Consider the following 16,540-nt stretch of genomic DNA (forward strand, 5'->3'; position numbering starts at 1 on the left):
AGAAGACCACGCGAAAATTAATCAGTGACATTAAAAAACAGACCAGAATGTGTCACGCTTTGATGCAAGCCAATGTGTTTATTGATTAATAAACAGTCAGAGGATTCCATTTCCCAGATATACTGGCTCTGCCTCCCGACATTCTCATAGTGTCGAAGAGGCTGCAGGACAAATGTGTTTCAGCTGAGCTGATCCAATCCCTTCTCCATTGTTTTTATGTACTTCTGTTTAGCACTCCCCAGGCTCCAATGACTACCTGTCTATTTAGAAGCCCATAAACATAAATCAGACTTGTTAGAGATTTTTTCATAAATTCTTCTCCAGAGTCACTCGAACAGATGAATCGAATATCATCCAGGTTTTTTTTTAAATCTTTTCTGAAATAGATTTTTTTTCCCCTGCTGGTGTTCAGAACATTATTGCTATCATTCAAGACCTGGTAAGAATMTGGGGTTTTGGAGCTTCTGCACTGAGCTACTGTTTTATATTTGTACAATGGAATTAAATTGAGATCTGCAACACAACTATGTAGTAAGATATAATATTCTGCTGAAATTGGTTCACAAACGAAAGTGATTTACATACTGTAAGACATGGATCAAACTCATGACCAGCAGGCCAAATGTGGCCTGCCGCAGCATTTTTATGTGGCAAGAGAGAGAGCTTCAAAGTATGTGTAATTAATTAATGTATTAGTGTATGCTGCTTTAAAGCCAGCTTTAACCATAAACTATCCATCAACCCATTATCTTCCAATTGTTCCAAGTTGGGTCTCGGGGGCAACAGCTTGAGCAGGAAGGCCCAGACCTCTTTTTCCCCAGCCACCTCTTCCAGCTCTTCTGGGAAGATTCAATGGTGTTTTCAGGCCAACCTAGACTCCCTTCTCCAGTCAGACATGCCTGAAGTACCTTCTTAGAAAGGCGTCCGGAGGAATTCTTACCAGATGCCYGAACCACCTTTRACTGGTTCCTCTCAATGTGGAGGAGCAGYGGCTCTATTCTGAGTCTCTCCCAGATGACTGAACTTCTTACCATATCGCTAAGGGTGAGTCCAGCTACCCTGTAGAAATTRCCTGTATTCACAATCTCATTCTTTCTTTTACTACCTGAAGTTTGTGACCATAGGTGAGGTTAGGAAGGTAGACCAACCAAAAATCAAAGACCTTTGCCTTACAGTTCATCTCCCTCTTCACCACAACAGACAGGTACAGAGTTTTCAAAACTGCAGAAGCTGCTCCGATCCATCTATCAATCTCATGCTCCATTTATCCTTCACTTGTGAACAAAACGCCAAGATACTTTAACTCCTTCACTTGAGGTAGAACCTCACCTCCAACCCAGAAAGAGCAATTCACCCTTTTCCGACTGAGGACTGTACTGGGGAGTGGGGATTTACTTAAAGTAGAAAATTTTAAACTGCCAGTGGTAATTTCTTGACGTACTTTGGGAGAGTTCAGAATTCAAAGTGGTAGCTACTTACCACARCTCATCAGTGAGTAAAACTCTCACGTTTACTTTTAATAGTATTTTATTGATTTCACWTTTAGTCAGTCATACACGTAGTATTTCTTAGTATTTATAAGAGGACATGTTGAAATGCTGTTTCTAAGCACAAAATACCACGTAGAGTTCAGTTGTTTGTTATCTGCACTCAGCCAGATGAGACGAGGAATGCGATGTTTCAYGTTTAATCAAAGTTAATTACAAMTGGCCATTTGAGGGCAACCAGGATGCTCATGTGACCCTTGGTGAAAATGAATTTGACACCCCTGCTGTAAGATAACAAAACAGAACAAATACCAAGGAGGGTGAATATATGCTTTAGCCCTTATCATCACTTGCTGGTGTKTTAGCTTGAAGGTTTGACCTCTGTRGTCTACCATCAGAGTCCRTGTCTCCTCYTGCGCTCCCATTTGTTCCCTCATTGCACTTGAGTGGGAAAGAYAATTATTCTTCAGATGAAGCTCCTTTGGTTGTATTGGCTAATGTTTAAAGCTCGCTCRCTCCCTCTGTTCCTCTCATTCTCTCTCACGGTACGACAGGGAGGTACAATGAATCAGCACTCACCCTCTTATTTACAAGATTCATGTTTATCTAATGCAGAATCAATAGCTCAGCACCTGGGAGAAGTTAGGCCYCCACAAAACATCATTGAGAGCTACTTAACGGTACATCTGGCTGCGCTTTAGTGGGTCATAAAGTAAAGGGATTGTTACGGATCATCCCTCAGTAGAGTCGGTGTCAGTCTAAACCCAGCAGAGGAAGTTTCACTCATWTGTAATGTCTAATAAAAATGAAGATTTTACATATTTTCCTTTTTGCACCCTGGTGCACACTTGGAGCTGTAGGGAATGCCACTGGAAAAAAATATCTTGCCTCCCTATTTTTAGGTCAGTTAATACATTTTTGTGCATTGTGTGCAATTRTGAACATTTTCATATAACTTCAGTCTCTATTTAACTCACTTATTTAGGGTTTGCACACACTCATCTTGAAATTTTAAATGGTTTTACCCACCAATCAGACCTAAAAGTTTCACGACCAGAGATTATTTCAACCATCAAAGAGACTACTGGAAGGTTATTGGTGCTCTGTCCCTGTAGTCGTAAAGTGTGTACATTTTATTACCAGACAAAAACTAAATACAGTTTTGCCTCGTCCTTGTTGGATAAATATTGTTTTTATTTATATTCTTCTGTATGTTAATGTAATGTTAATGTTGGTCAATCAGCTTCTGTGCTCCATGAACAAAGAACACAACTTTGGTGTTTTTTAAATTATATATTATTTTTTTTACTGTGTCCTGAGTGCCAAGGTGAGGCCCAACAGTTTTACTTTCAAAAGTGCAGAATTATGTAATTCACCTTGATGCTCCATTTGACATATAGTTAAACTTTATTAAGATTATTTTTGGATTATTTTTGATATAATGGACACGGAGATGGAAAAGAAAATAGAAACAAAATGTGATGACAGGGGTAAAGGAGACAGTAGTAGAGAAGGGAAAGAAGCACAAAGAAAACAAAATGCAACACCTTTGATTTCTGCCTCTACACCTGCGAGAAGAGAGAAACCAAAACAAAAAAAGAAAAAAAGAAAAACCACAGGAACAAACGTGCATACGTAATAATAATTATAGCCTCACTGAAAAGTACATGGTATAATTTTATACATACATACATACATACATACATACATACATACATACATACATACATACATACATACATATATATATATAGGGGCAAACACAGTCTCAAACTAGTGTCTCTGTAAAACATCTGGATCTGAACATCGGTGTATGTGTGTGAGCATGTTTGTATATATAAAGTTTCTCCATAGGAATGTTTAATAGTGATTGTGGAGACCTATAGATCTGTGATCAAGGTAACTATTAATGACCATTTAGGCTACTTTCACATTGTAGGTCTTAAAACTTAATTCAGTTTTTTTTTTACTGTTTGTTGCGTGACCGTTCACATTATACTTTAAATGCGATCTCCATTAGACTCCAGTGTGAATGSTTTATGCTTTCTGTGACCAGTATAATCAGAAGACAACATGACATCACTTTTATAACTCTGTTTGCAGAAGAAAACATGGATGCTACATGTTAGTGTGTCTGTTCTGAAGTTGTTTTGCAATCAGTCAATTAAATAATTATGTTACATGCTTGTTTAGTTCAGTCTTTACATTTGAACCTGCCTCTAGTCGGCTGCTTTGGTGCTGCATATATTTATGGAATGGGAGAAACAAACACCCTTWAAGTGTCTTTACTTCGATGAACCAATATTTCAAGAAATAAAAGGTTTATGTTTTCTCATTTATAAACGTTGTTCTAGTGTAGGCCTCATTTTAWTTGAGTCAGGTTTTATGAAAGTGTATTGCCATTTTTAAATAAGATGCTTTCGACCAGTCATTTTCTGTTAGATGATGAAACATTGTTTTCAATAATCAACAATTTTATTATTTTAACTTGCATTGTGTAAMTATCAATGCGTTAAATCAAACTCARTTTATTGTGATTAAGGGCTGATATTCCTTGTTCACTTGTGTTGTTTTATATAACTTTTTCCTTCTTGTGCATCTTTAATAAAGCAGTGACACATATCTTGTCAGCCACAGACCAGAGCTGCACAACCCTAATGTACACCAACTTTAAAGCGTTTAAYACTAGCAATCTTCTCTATAAAAATTGTGTTTCAAAATTCCATGTTAWCGAGGTGACAACACATCAAAGAGTTGGTGCACAGTGTATGCTGAAAGAGCAAAATAATTCATGAGTTTGAACGTTTATAGACACAATGTTACTTTAAAATGCTGTGTACTTGGAGAAGACTGATTTTTAAATTAAATCTCTTCATCACGCCAAAAACTCCCTTGACATAGTGGGATAATATCCACTTAGACCTGAAGAGACACCTCGGTCTTATTTCCTGGTTCCTTGCACTTTGAATAGATCAGCACTTAGAAATTTGCCTCACTGGCTCTGCTCGGAGGTGTGTGTCATTTGCCCCCAAAATTCACTTTTCCCCACCAGTAAGCACTATTTTCCTCACACCGCCGTGAACCCAGAGAAGGACCTTGCCATCTGTCAGTGTCGTTCTCTGGGAAGTGGCTGAGATTAATTGAAAAACAATTTTAGGGACCAACTGGGAGGGTCAAAGCAATATTCAATGAGGCCTCACTGGGTCAGCTCCTTATTTCCTTGTTGTCTGAATGCCTCCTCCTGACATGAGCCGCGGTGATGTCGAAACATATTCTGCTTGTTTGGTTTCCGGTCGTTTCTTTGTTTGGCAGTGGGTATTATTGGGCCGACAGATCTAGGAGACTCTATTTGTCTCTGTCCATATCAGTGTAACACACTGCTAATCAATGCTGAAGGGGATTACACGTTGATCCCAGAGGACATGAAGCTTTTTTTTTCTGTGACTACATGAGGCAAGACCACCCACAGGAAAAAAAATGAGAGTGATGGACACTGAGGCACAGGGCGGAGAATAAAAGATGTATTGGAGAATGTGAGCGCCCAGCATGACATGATACAGCTTTGCTGTRGCACTCCGCAGTGTTATTTTTATTCCTGCATGAGTTTCAAGCACTTCGTACTCCAACTTTCAAACACCTTGCTTCTTGAATGAGTTCTTTTTCCAGTGATGAGTTTTTCTCATCAGTGCAACCTCAGCAGACTGGATCAACTGTCACACGCCTTCAAGGTTGACCAAGCAGCTTCTGTCCCAGTAGAGCGACATACTGTCTATATGCAAACTTATAACTGGACACCACTGTTGAGGGTGTCCAGTTCAATTTGCCAAACGTACACTGCAAGAAAACATATCAAGTCTCTTCAATGCTGCCACAACTGGTTGGTTGTCATTGGGCCTTCAAGCAAGATTGCTCAAAATTTCTTTAAAGCAGGGGTGTCACTCATTTTTTACCAACCAGGCCACATGAACATTTTGGTTGCCCTCAAAGGGCCAGTTATCATTAGCTCCAACAGTTTTAGTTTAACTTTGACTAAACACAAAACATCATGTTCCTTGTCTCGCTGTTATGGCTGAGCACTGCTAACAAACAATAACTGAGCGCTGCGTGGTATTTTGTGCATAGAAACAGCATTTTCACATGTCCTCTTATAAATACTGAAAAGTACTACATGTACAACTGACTAAATGTGAAATCAATAAAACAAACAACTTTGCTCACTGCTGCGTTTCAGTGAGTAGATGCCATCTTGAATTCTGAACTCTCCCACTTTCTGAAAGGGACTTCTGACTAAAGAGCATTCCAGTTTAAAATCACAACTAGTAAGTGGTCAATTCTAACTCCCAGTACAACTAGAGAGCAGTAAAATTAGTAAAATTTTGCCAGCTACATTGAAACCTAGAGGTGGGATTTGCTGTCATTTTGTGGGTAAAATAATCAACAAGCATTTTTGGTAGATGTAGTTTATGGTCAATGCTGGCTTTAGAGAAACATGCTGTTATTTTAACGCAGGTGTGCCCATTACGTCGGTGTAGGTAGATCACCTGATACAGGAGATCTCAATGACAGGTTGTCATCCATCTGCACAATGACGTTTGAATTTTGATCGACATACAGAGCAGCCAGTCATAGCCTAGCTTTTTTTTTTATCTCATTTGCCTCATTTTTACATGCGCCTTCACTCGCACCCCGCCACCCGCTACAACTAGGCTAGTTAGCAAGCTACAGAATTACGGCTAGTTAGCATGCTACTGAGTTATGGCTAGTTAGCATGCTACGGAGTCACTTAAGTTCAACTTTAAATCTTCTACTAAACTTAAAAAAATATGAGTGGGGGAACCTGGACCGATTAAGAAGCAGAAAACCTATCACTTCCATAAGGAATGGGAGGAGGACTTTTTTTCCCATGATGTCATATTCGAAGTGCGTTTGCCTCATCTGTAAGTCTTCCATTGCTATTCCGAAGAAAGTAAAAGGAAAAAAGCATTCATTGAAACAGCTGACTCCTTGTTCAAAGATATTAAAAACAAACCAGAAATTATGTCTCTATCAGAGCTCTCCAGCTATCAAGAAATACTGTTACACAGTGTTCTGAAGCCATTGCTGAAGACTTGAACCAGCAACTTTGGAAAGACATTGCAAACTGCGAGTATTTTTCACTGCAGTTTGACGAGTCAACAGATGTAAGTGACACTGCCCAGTTATGCATTTTTACTCGGATGGTGTTTAAAAAATATGACTGCAAAAGAGGAGCTGGTAACAGTACTGCCGATGAAAGAACACACACAGGGACAGGACATTTTTCAATCTTTTAAAAACTTTGTTGAGAAAACTCAACTCACGTGCAAGGAGGACAATGTTTTTTTTTTAAGGTTGGGCAGGCAAAACAGGACACAAAATGTACCGAGCTGTATTGTGCAATATGTTTTGGCTAATTTTTTGTGCTACCCATTTCAGGAAGATGCTGAGGTTTACTCCCTCTCATCAGCACCGTTTCACATGAAAACATCTGGAGTGGAGGATGATATTTTCACACTACAAACTGACATTCAGCTGAAGTCCAGGGCTCATTGAGAGTTTTGTGAAAAAATATTCAATATGACTCAGCCCCCTGTGAGCAAAAGGTGTGAATCAGGGCCTCAACGATAACCAACACAAAGAGGGAAAAAACAAAAACAAGGGGATTTTGAGCCCCGCCTGCACTCACTACATACACATAACACGACACCTAAGAACCACAGCATCCAAACCARTAAGTCAGGTGATGGGGCACACTCTCTATGAACAATAGAGCTAATCAAGCCTATTGTTAAGCGATGGACCTCCTTTGCATGTGACTGACCTCTTTGTCCACCATGTGGAGGCAGTGCTTTTAAGGCTGAGTTCACCTGAAACTCATCAGACTGAAGAAGTCTCTTGGACGAGAGACGAAACGTTTCACTAAAGAAGAACCCATCCAGAGGACCTACTTATTTTTTCTTTTTGATTTTATTCTACCTGGGTTACTGAGATGCATCAGGACATAAAGTCATTTTCTTATTTGTTTTAGATGAACAATAAACGTTCAACTGGTAGTACAAATGTGAAGTGTTTGACATCTTGGATAGAAAAGTAGATCTCGGCAAAGCGGCAGCCTCAAAGTAGATCTTGGTTTAAAAATGTTTGGCACCCCTGTTTTAATGAGGCAGCCATGTCTCACAATGATGCAAGCTTTTATAAATGAAGCTGGCATTACAGTACCATGAGAGGTATGAAGTGTAACTACAAGTAAAACATGTCTCCTATTCTACATCCAACTATTAGCTTGTTGCTCAAACTGTCTGTCATCACATCACACGTTCAACCGTATTAACCATTAAGGATCTGTAAGTAGCTCCATTTGTGTCCCAGGGGTGTAACAGCAGTCAATTGACTTAAATCCTCCATACAAATTAGTTTTCTTTATAAAGCCCACTGAGACTGCAAGAAGGTTCACCTAACACAAACTTAAAATGTTTATTGTAAAGAGACAAAATTAGCCATTAGCTTGGAGTCGGGACACTTGTAGCACTGAGGTATTTATAAAAAATAGAATTAACATAATATTTGGAATGGGTAAAACAATATTTATATATAAATTATAACTTCTGACACTGTTGCTGAAATTGTTGATAGTCTTATATTGTTAATGTGCTGGTGGTTAGGTCATTGAAGAAGTCGTTTTAATTTGGACATCCACGTAAAGGTGGCAAGGACTATTTATGCCAATCTTTCCTGAAAGGACATCTATTCAGTGTGCAAGTGTGGTTTTAGATGTCTACTAAAATTCACTTTCAGACCAAAACTTTAGCTTGGATGACTACAGACTTGATATTGTTTCATTGTCCTTTTAACCCTAAAAACGCTGTGTGAACAATTTTTACCGCTAGGATTTTTTTGTAAAAAAATTAAAGAAACAAGCCCTGATGAATAAGATATACTCTTAGATTCAATGAAATATAAAACACAACTGCCGCTTTATGTTCTGCTAATGATGACACTGTCTTCTTAAAATATTTAAATGAGCAGGAGAAAATGTGCATAGATGTTCCTGCAATTTCTTTTTGATTCTCATAATATCCTCCAACTCAATCTCTATTTCATTCAAAAACATCAGCATGTCAGAGTTATAAAATTACATCGCTGCCCGTTATGCAGACAAGATCACAGCAGGTGGAAGAGCCAATCAATAACTTATATTCTAGAAATTAGGTGTAAATCATATCCATGGAAAACAATCACTCTCAGCATAATTTCTGCCAAAAAATATTTCTAACCCTCAGAAAACAGTGAAACAATAGGAAAAACTCTTGCATTTGTAACTGCAACTTTAAAATATATTCAAAACATATGTCTCTGTATCCTATGAAATTTGGTAGCAATACAACATACAGTACAGAAAATATTTGCACAAAACAAAGGGGTGAAAATTTGTGGAGATGGGTAAGGAATGCCACAGACACGGTCCTTATTCTTTGGAATCCAGCACTTCCTAGTGATCATCCAGAGCCACTTATTTTCTCTGTCTCGGTTGTTTTTATTTGTTAAAGACCTCATTTAGAAATTCAGAATTCATGAAATTCTTCTGTCCTTTTAGCACATATTTGTGCATCCAGTCACAACACAAGTTTGGGTTACTTTTGTATAAATTTGTGAGCAAGAGATTGATCATAAACAAATGGTGCATGTTGTCTTTCTACCTGCAAGGTTTTGAACAGCATTGTGCAAATCAATACTAAAATAATACCAAAACTTTCAGCTTTATCATCGATTCTTAAATCAAAATATTGATACTTTCATGCGTCAATCCTTCCAGGTAACATATATAATGAACAGAAACACATCAGAAAGYAACTAAACTTTTGAAATCTTGTGTAATGCATGCACGGTCAATGGGAACTACTTTTTCTTCCTCCTGGGTGAGTAAGCCTGAGGCACTTGCTCAGTCAGTCACCCAGTCCTGTTCAGTATTTTCATGYTAACATGATAATGTAATGTCAATTAAGACGCAAGTTTTCATTTATAAAGTAGCCTTTGATAAATTAGCAATAATTTTTTATTTGAAGTTTAAGTTTTAGTATTTAAAACATAATTTTCACATATTTTGTATGATTGTGTCTGTGTTTTATTTTTTATTTTTGTATTAGTTCTGCTATATTATAAATGAGGATGCTACATCTATACACTTCTAAGTTTAAAATGAAAATACAGTATTTGCACAAAGTACCAGGATTGGATCAGAATTATCAACACCAGGTTTGAGTTTTACTGTGCGTCTGCATCGGAAAKGAAATCAATGGTRTCAAACATCGCTRGCTGMGACGAGATTGTGATGACACGTTGATTTYCCCCCAAGTAGTAAAGCAAACCTACATCCTACAGTAACTAAGTAAATAGAAAGTTTAGTTCAACCAAGAGCTCATACACAAGAACGTAGCAATCTGATCATGTCCTCTCGTTTTAGAAATATCCTGAGGGAAAGCTTTTAATGACATCTTTAACTTCCCTCATTGCCTGTYGTGAAAAGATTTTCTGATGCAGTTCTGCTACCATGTAATTAACATTAAAATGATTCATCAGATACTTGTCAAACTCTCGACAACCAGTGGTTATGTCAGGCACTGTTCTAAAAACGATGGCAGAGGGGCTCAATTACTTCAGACGGAACAAAACCACTGTCTCCAGCGCTTGATGCGTGGCCTAATACCGCATGATTTGATTATTCTGCCCAAGCAAACACATGCAAATTGCGTTTCAGTTTGAAGTTGTTAATTTCTATGCGTGCTGATTAAATGTAACAATATGACACAAATATGTCTGCCAGGTACTTGTGCGGTTCTCGAATCAAGCCCATGGAATAAATGTATTCTTTTTGTCCAAACTAATCTAAAGTCTGAACCTGCTCTCCACGTGCTCTTTTTTTTTTTTTTTGCTCTTAAATAAAAAGCAGCCCGAGTTAACCTTGGAGCCCGTTTTACAGAGTGAAAGGAGATAAAACATGGACCCGACCTGGTTGCTCACTCTGCCATCCAAGCCTTTGTTTTTCTCACAGTATGGATGGCCATCTGTCAGCCTTACCCAGAGAGAGGCAATGATTTTTGCTCGCCTGAGTGAACACCCAGGAAAGCAATATTTCACGTGTTAGCACAGAAAAAAAGACCTGTCTCAGGGGATTTTGCCTAYTGGAGTGATGTGGTGGTGAACATCAAGAGTGATAGTGCTGCCTCAGAGACGGAGCCTGAACTGCAGAAGGTCTGGTTTACTCGCAATGGAGAACTTATCCGAGGTCCTGGATGTTTCATGAATCCACTGCTTGTTGCGTAGCATAAGGAAAAAATAAAATGCATATATTTGTGCAAAACATGCCACAACTGGTTAACCTTTTTACACTTGTTTACAACTGACAAACTGTTATTTCTCTGTGTCCTCAGGAAAGATCCCAGTGAATTTTAAACATGTTTTACAAACTAAAAGCAAATAATTTGCAGCTTGCTTCTCTRTAGCATAACAATGAAATATGAGTTTGTTTATGTGCTTTAAGCACTGCTGGTTAACATTTGTGCTCCCAAGGAAGAATCACTTAAAGGGTGCTTGTCACCATTCATTTCACATTGCAAACAAAATAATATAGCTAAATCCAAATATATTAATATATGTAATATTCAAATTGTGCCAAGCAGCTACTGATCGAATTTCAACAGACTTTAACTTTCTTCTAAACTGAAAAACCTAATACTGTAGTAATTTTGGCAGATCAAAAGTTATGGCCCAGACAAGATAAAATGTGCAGACTTACAGAAACTAGACCATTATACGAGGTTGTATGTTCCGCAGTACCTATGTTGTCCAAGAGTTTATAATTAAAACCATGAAAGATGCCTCGCAAATGATGTTTAAAACAAACATTAAAACAAGGTATGCACAAAAGTTTAATTTAATACCTTTTTTAATACTACCCTAATATGTTTTGAAACCAACACAACTTCAATTCCCTGATGCCACACAAACATCCTCTAAATGCTGAATGTGTATGTCCATCTGTTCTTTTTTAAACATGTATTAAAGCTTTTGTTACAACTGAGAACGAACGGTTCAGCTTTGGGCCATCACCCCACAAACCAACACACACATTCAATTTTAATTGCAGCATATTACTGCAAGAGAACAACTGTAAAGGCAAATTTCTATCAATCAAGCACATTCAGAAAACTGCAGTTTCAAGTTATTTCATACTGACTCGAATCACAGGATTACTTGTGATATATTTTTCAAATATCACCCTTTGAATTTAACAATAAATCTGCAAAAACACCCTTCCTGTCTCAACCTTTATCACTAAGCATCAGTGTGCACATTATAGTTGTTTTAGGTTTAAAAATGACAATTTATGAACTTTCTTGTGGCTAAAAATACTTTATATTAAAAACCATGACTGAAAAACTATACAAACAGAATCTATGTAAAAACTGTAATTTTTATTTTGTTTTTGATCATGCATTACATTTACATAAAGTCTGTAAATATATAAACATTTTAGCTTAAATTCCAATAGCCTGTTCTTAATGCTTTAAATAAGGTGTAGGATTTAACTCTGTATACATTTTACCACAAATACATAAAACTGACTTCTTCTTAGTTACCTGTTAGAATAAACCAAACAGTCATTTTGTTTCAGCCGTTTGCTTTCTGTTCATGAAGTTATTTGTCAAATTATAACTTCCTCCCAAGGTCACAACCTACAGTGAGGCTATAACTCAAATATCAGACAATTACGGAGGCCAATGATCATTTGAACGGAGTAATGAAGTAGAGAAACTGCCTACGTCAGGCCTTATTAGTGCCAAGCAGGACGCTTTAAAGAGTGAAGAGTCGTTGGCCGACAGGATACAATTAAATGAACGATTATTAACGTCTCTTAGGAAAAATAAACAGAACAAATTATGAAACAATAAAGACTGTAAATAGTGTCACTCATTCAGTCATGCAACCAAGTTCTGTTTGACATTACTCAGTTTGGTAATGAATCCTACCAATAAACTTTCAGATGAGTTACAATTAAGAGAGCATTTTGTAAATATATGTTAATCACACTGATTGTTTTTCTAATCTATAAATATTTAGGTAAATAAATACAGCTCTGCATTACAAATCAAGCAGAAGTTGATGAAAAGTACTAACTTCTAGTTGTTGAACCTTGTCAAATTGCATCCCTTTAGATGCCATTCCTTCCACGGGCATGTCATTTTGTTTCTCACAAACATTTCCTCTTCCCCAGTATGGCACTTTGGATTTCCCCTCTTTATCTAAATTATGCATCTTGTGTGAAAGTACAAGTCTGAATTTACTGGCACTGGGCTAATAGTATTCATTAACCTTTGTAACGGTGAAATGTTTGATTGGAATGTAGCATTTCCTCCTTCAAAGGCATTTTGCATTCCCTTTGCAATTCAGATACTTCAAATGAGTCATTAAACGCTATTTTACTTCAAACGTCCAGTTTATGAATGGTAAGAAGTGTACCTCATCACATTTAACATGCACCGAGACAAACATGCACGCTAGCAGAAAGGGGGTGATGTGTTCCAGGGGTGTCACAAAAGCAGGAATGTTATTTTGAAATGACAGACATCTTACACTTAMTGAGCTGTATTTGAATATAAGCATGTTATTTGGAACAGAGCTCTGAGGAATATTTATGTCTTATCATCAGTCTTATCACCAACTAATTACAGCTAAGAATTAATGAGTTAACAATCAGTTCCGTTTGAAAGTTTCATTAATATTAAACTATTGAGAAAATGTTGTTTTCCTTTATATGTAATATCAATGTGACTTGTGTTAATACCATTAAAGATACCATTTCATGGTTTTCTGCACACATGGCATGATGGGTAGAGACCATTTCGTAGTTACTGTAGCTCATATGTGAAGAGGCCAAGTATGAAGCTGTACGTACAGAGACACATGCAGAAATGAGCTGCTAATGCTATATTTGCATTAGCTCAGACTGTCAAAACAGGTGTTTCACTTTTAAAGTTTGCAACTAAACCTTAATTTGCATCAACAAGTTTTGCAAACTAGAATTTAAATGATTAACTCACATCAGTTACAATCAGAGTTGAACCAATGGTTCCTTAAAATTACAAAACATTAATTAAAACTGCCTCAAAATAATTCTGACATTTCCTGTGTTGTTGATGAATATATAAATAGAGAYAATGTTTTGTTTAGGTGTTTTTTTAATTACAGAAAAAAACCTGATATATTTAAAATAAATTATTTTCAAGAAACATTCTAACAAACCTGAATTTGTTTGCTTGGCTGCATTTAAGTGATTAATTTTTAAAGTTCAATACTGCACCTGCTTGCTCTCCTCTAGAGCCTGCATTATGACCATCACAATCAGGTGGTGCAGTTCTGGACCAGAATCATCAGTGCGACAAAGTAGATCGAAGCGACCCAGGTGTTGACAGAGAAGTTGTATGGAGTTGCCGGTCTGCACGGCATTGTCCTGAAACACACAGAGAAAAATGTTCCCTCATTGTGAGGGAACTCAAAACATCTGCATCTACAGAATTTAAAGCAGGTGCTCATAGTGTAAGCCCAATATAAAACTCTCACAGCTGGTGGTTCTGTGGCTGCATGTGTGAGTGCACCCATACCTGAAGGATCCCACTCTGGTTTTTGCCTGTTCAAGATGAGGAGAGCCAAAAATAATTCATTGAAGTTATAGTAATCTAAAAGGACAGGTTGTCCATCCAACATGCTGTTTGACACATAATATACAGGTGGYGTTTTTTCTGCAAATCAGGAACTTATTTATGTAGGCACAAGTTATAACCTCTAAACCTCATAAAACCAAACTTAGACTGTGTAAGGGATATACATCCTCTTATAAAAAAAGGTTATGAGGAATTATTTATCGCAAGTTCTTTTATTTTCAGGAAATATCTTCTTTATGCAAAATTGAATGACAAAACACAAAAAGTGAACGTGACTCAGTGAATTTTGACTTTATCCTATAATAAATGCGATAATTTATTTACACAATCAAACAAAATCATGAATGTACACTTATTTGTGAGCTTAATTTCCTATATAGAGTTAGAACAACAAACATTTATGCTTAGATGTTAATAAACCATTTGTTTGCGGCACTTTTCTTAAGGTTGGCATGTTTAAGAGAAAAAGAAGGAGGAAGAAGAGAGATAAATAGTTTTAAATTTATCCTTAAAGAATGTGGATTTTACCAGAGAGGGCAAAGGTGTCCCAACGAATCCAGCCAGACATCAGGTACACTCAGTAACGGGCAGCCATTACCTTGGCCGAGGACAGAGGAGTCATCCACCACAGTTCAAGTCGAAGGGAAAATCGTCCAGTTGGGGTGAAGAACTCTCAGAACCTAGGGTTGGGTATTGAAAGGTTTTGTTTCGATACTGGTACTAAATCAATACTTTCAAAACAGTACCGGTTCCTAAACAGTATTGAAATCGGTACTTTAAAAATAAATAAATAAAACACACACTCACACAGTCTATGAAGCAATGATTATTTTAGAGGCAAAGTCAAACTTGAAATTGACCAACATATTAACATAAAACTAGAGATCGACCGATGCAGGTTTTTGAAGTCCGATACCAATACCAATTTTTTTTTTACATCAGTCTAACCGATACGCCGATATGTGCAGCCAATTTTTTTTGGGGCTGATTCTTGAAGCCGATACTGCCTTTTCTTTCTCCATTAACATGATAAAAATAAGAATGATAACAAATATTACACAAGTCAATTTAAAACAAAACAAAAAAAACATTTATTAACTGAGCCTTGTCTGATGCAGGCTGAGTGAAGTGCTTCCACAACTAATTCGACCTTCGGAGGCCCGGCCTGCCATTTTGGGCACAGCCTTAGACAGTTAAAACACATTAAAAGTTCATAACTCACCCCTACTGTTTTTGGCACTCTGTGGAAATTGTGTGCCGTGGCAGTCACTGTTAACAGTGAACACCGGAGGGCGCAATTTAACAGCTTTCTTTGAGGCACCGAAATAAAGCACCGAAATTAGAGTTGTGTTTCGGTCTGTGTACTACCGCTGATGTTCACTCCGGTGCCATACTGTAACTGGGTTTTGGTACCCAACCCTATCAGAACTTCACCTAGTCATCATTTTTTATGTTTCTGCTCTCGGAAGAATAAGACACTTCTTCCTTTTCTCCTGCCCTTCCATATCTTTCCCTGCTTTGCTGCTTGGAGCCTCTCTACATTTTTCATTCAAAATAAGAAATCATGGATATTTTTATTTTAATGGATTTGGTTAGCTGGTCTCTCAATAAAATCTTTGGAACAAAGTTTTTTCTGCTTCCATGGGAGGACATGTCAAAGGTGGGACCTTTGTTCTTGTCTGTTCTGGATTATGTCTGGACTTCGATCACTGGGTTCTACAGATGGCTGGGTGGTCTCCTGGTGTTCTACAAATCAGCATTGGTGGCTGTTCATCTCCTGGCTGACTGACCAACTGGATGGACGGCTGTATTCTATCAGAACTTGGACATTTTGCCTTGAGCGAGCCTGACTCGGTCTGCAAGCAGTTCTATTGAGGGTCGTGGGCCGGCTGTGGTCCCTGGACTTTGCTGGCCAGATGGAATTGATCTTGGAGGAAGCTGATAGTACGGCTCGACAGAATTTTGTCCACACCATTTTTTTGCCTGATTGGGATCGCCACCTTGAGAGTACCAGCAGAAACTCTAAAGCAGATGGAAAATTGTTGTCATCTGCTTGTCTTTTCTGTTCCCAAAACAACTGATTACAGAATCTGTATGTCCCTGACAACGGCCTTGGATCTGTTGACTAAATTCTTCCTAGCTGGATGTGTTGACAAGACTCTGCCCCCTCCCTCCCCCATCTAATTCTGTTTCCCAGAGCAGGCTGAAAGCTGCACAGAAATGAACAGTTTCCATCAATATTTCTGAACAATGGCTGCACTGGTTTTGGGGACTGGATTCTTCGGGGCCCCTTAAATGGTAAATGGTAAATGGTAA

At 37.8% G+C, this 16,540-nt stretch overlaps 1 long non-coding RNA gene across 1 annotated transcript in view; it reads right to left on the reverse strand.

The window, feature by feature from the left end:
• Positions 1–13,868: 13,868 nt before the first annotated feature.
• The window catches only part of LOC106521104 (uncharacterized), a 4,290-nt gene continuing 1,618 nt past the window's right edge, over positions 13,869–16,540 (reverse strand). Inside the window, exons 2-3 of the long non-coding RNA XR_001310632.1 lie at positions 14,753–14,904; positions 13,869–14,013 (exon numbers count right to left, since the gene is read on the reverse strand). This is a non-coding gene — a long non-coding RNA (uncharacterized LOC106521104). The remainder of the gene's footprint in view (positions 14,014–14,752; positions 14,905–16,540) is intronic.

The sequence above is a fragment of the Austrofundulus limnaeus genome, unplaced genomic scaffold (assembly GCF_001266775.1).
Source record: "Austrofundulus limnaeus strain Quisiro unplaced genomic scaffold, Austrofundulus_limnaeus-1.0 Scaffold103, whole genome shotgun sequence".
Classification (NCBI taxonomy): Eukaryota; Metazoa; Chordata; class Actinopteri; order Cyprinodontiformes; family Rivulidae; genus Austrofundulus; species Austrofundulus limnaeus.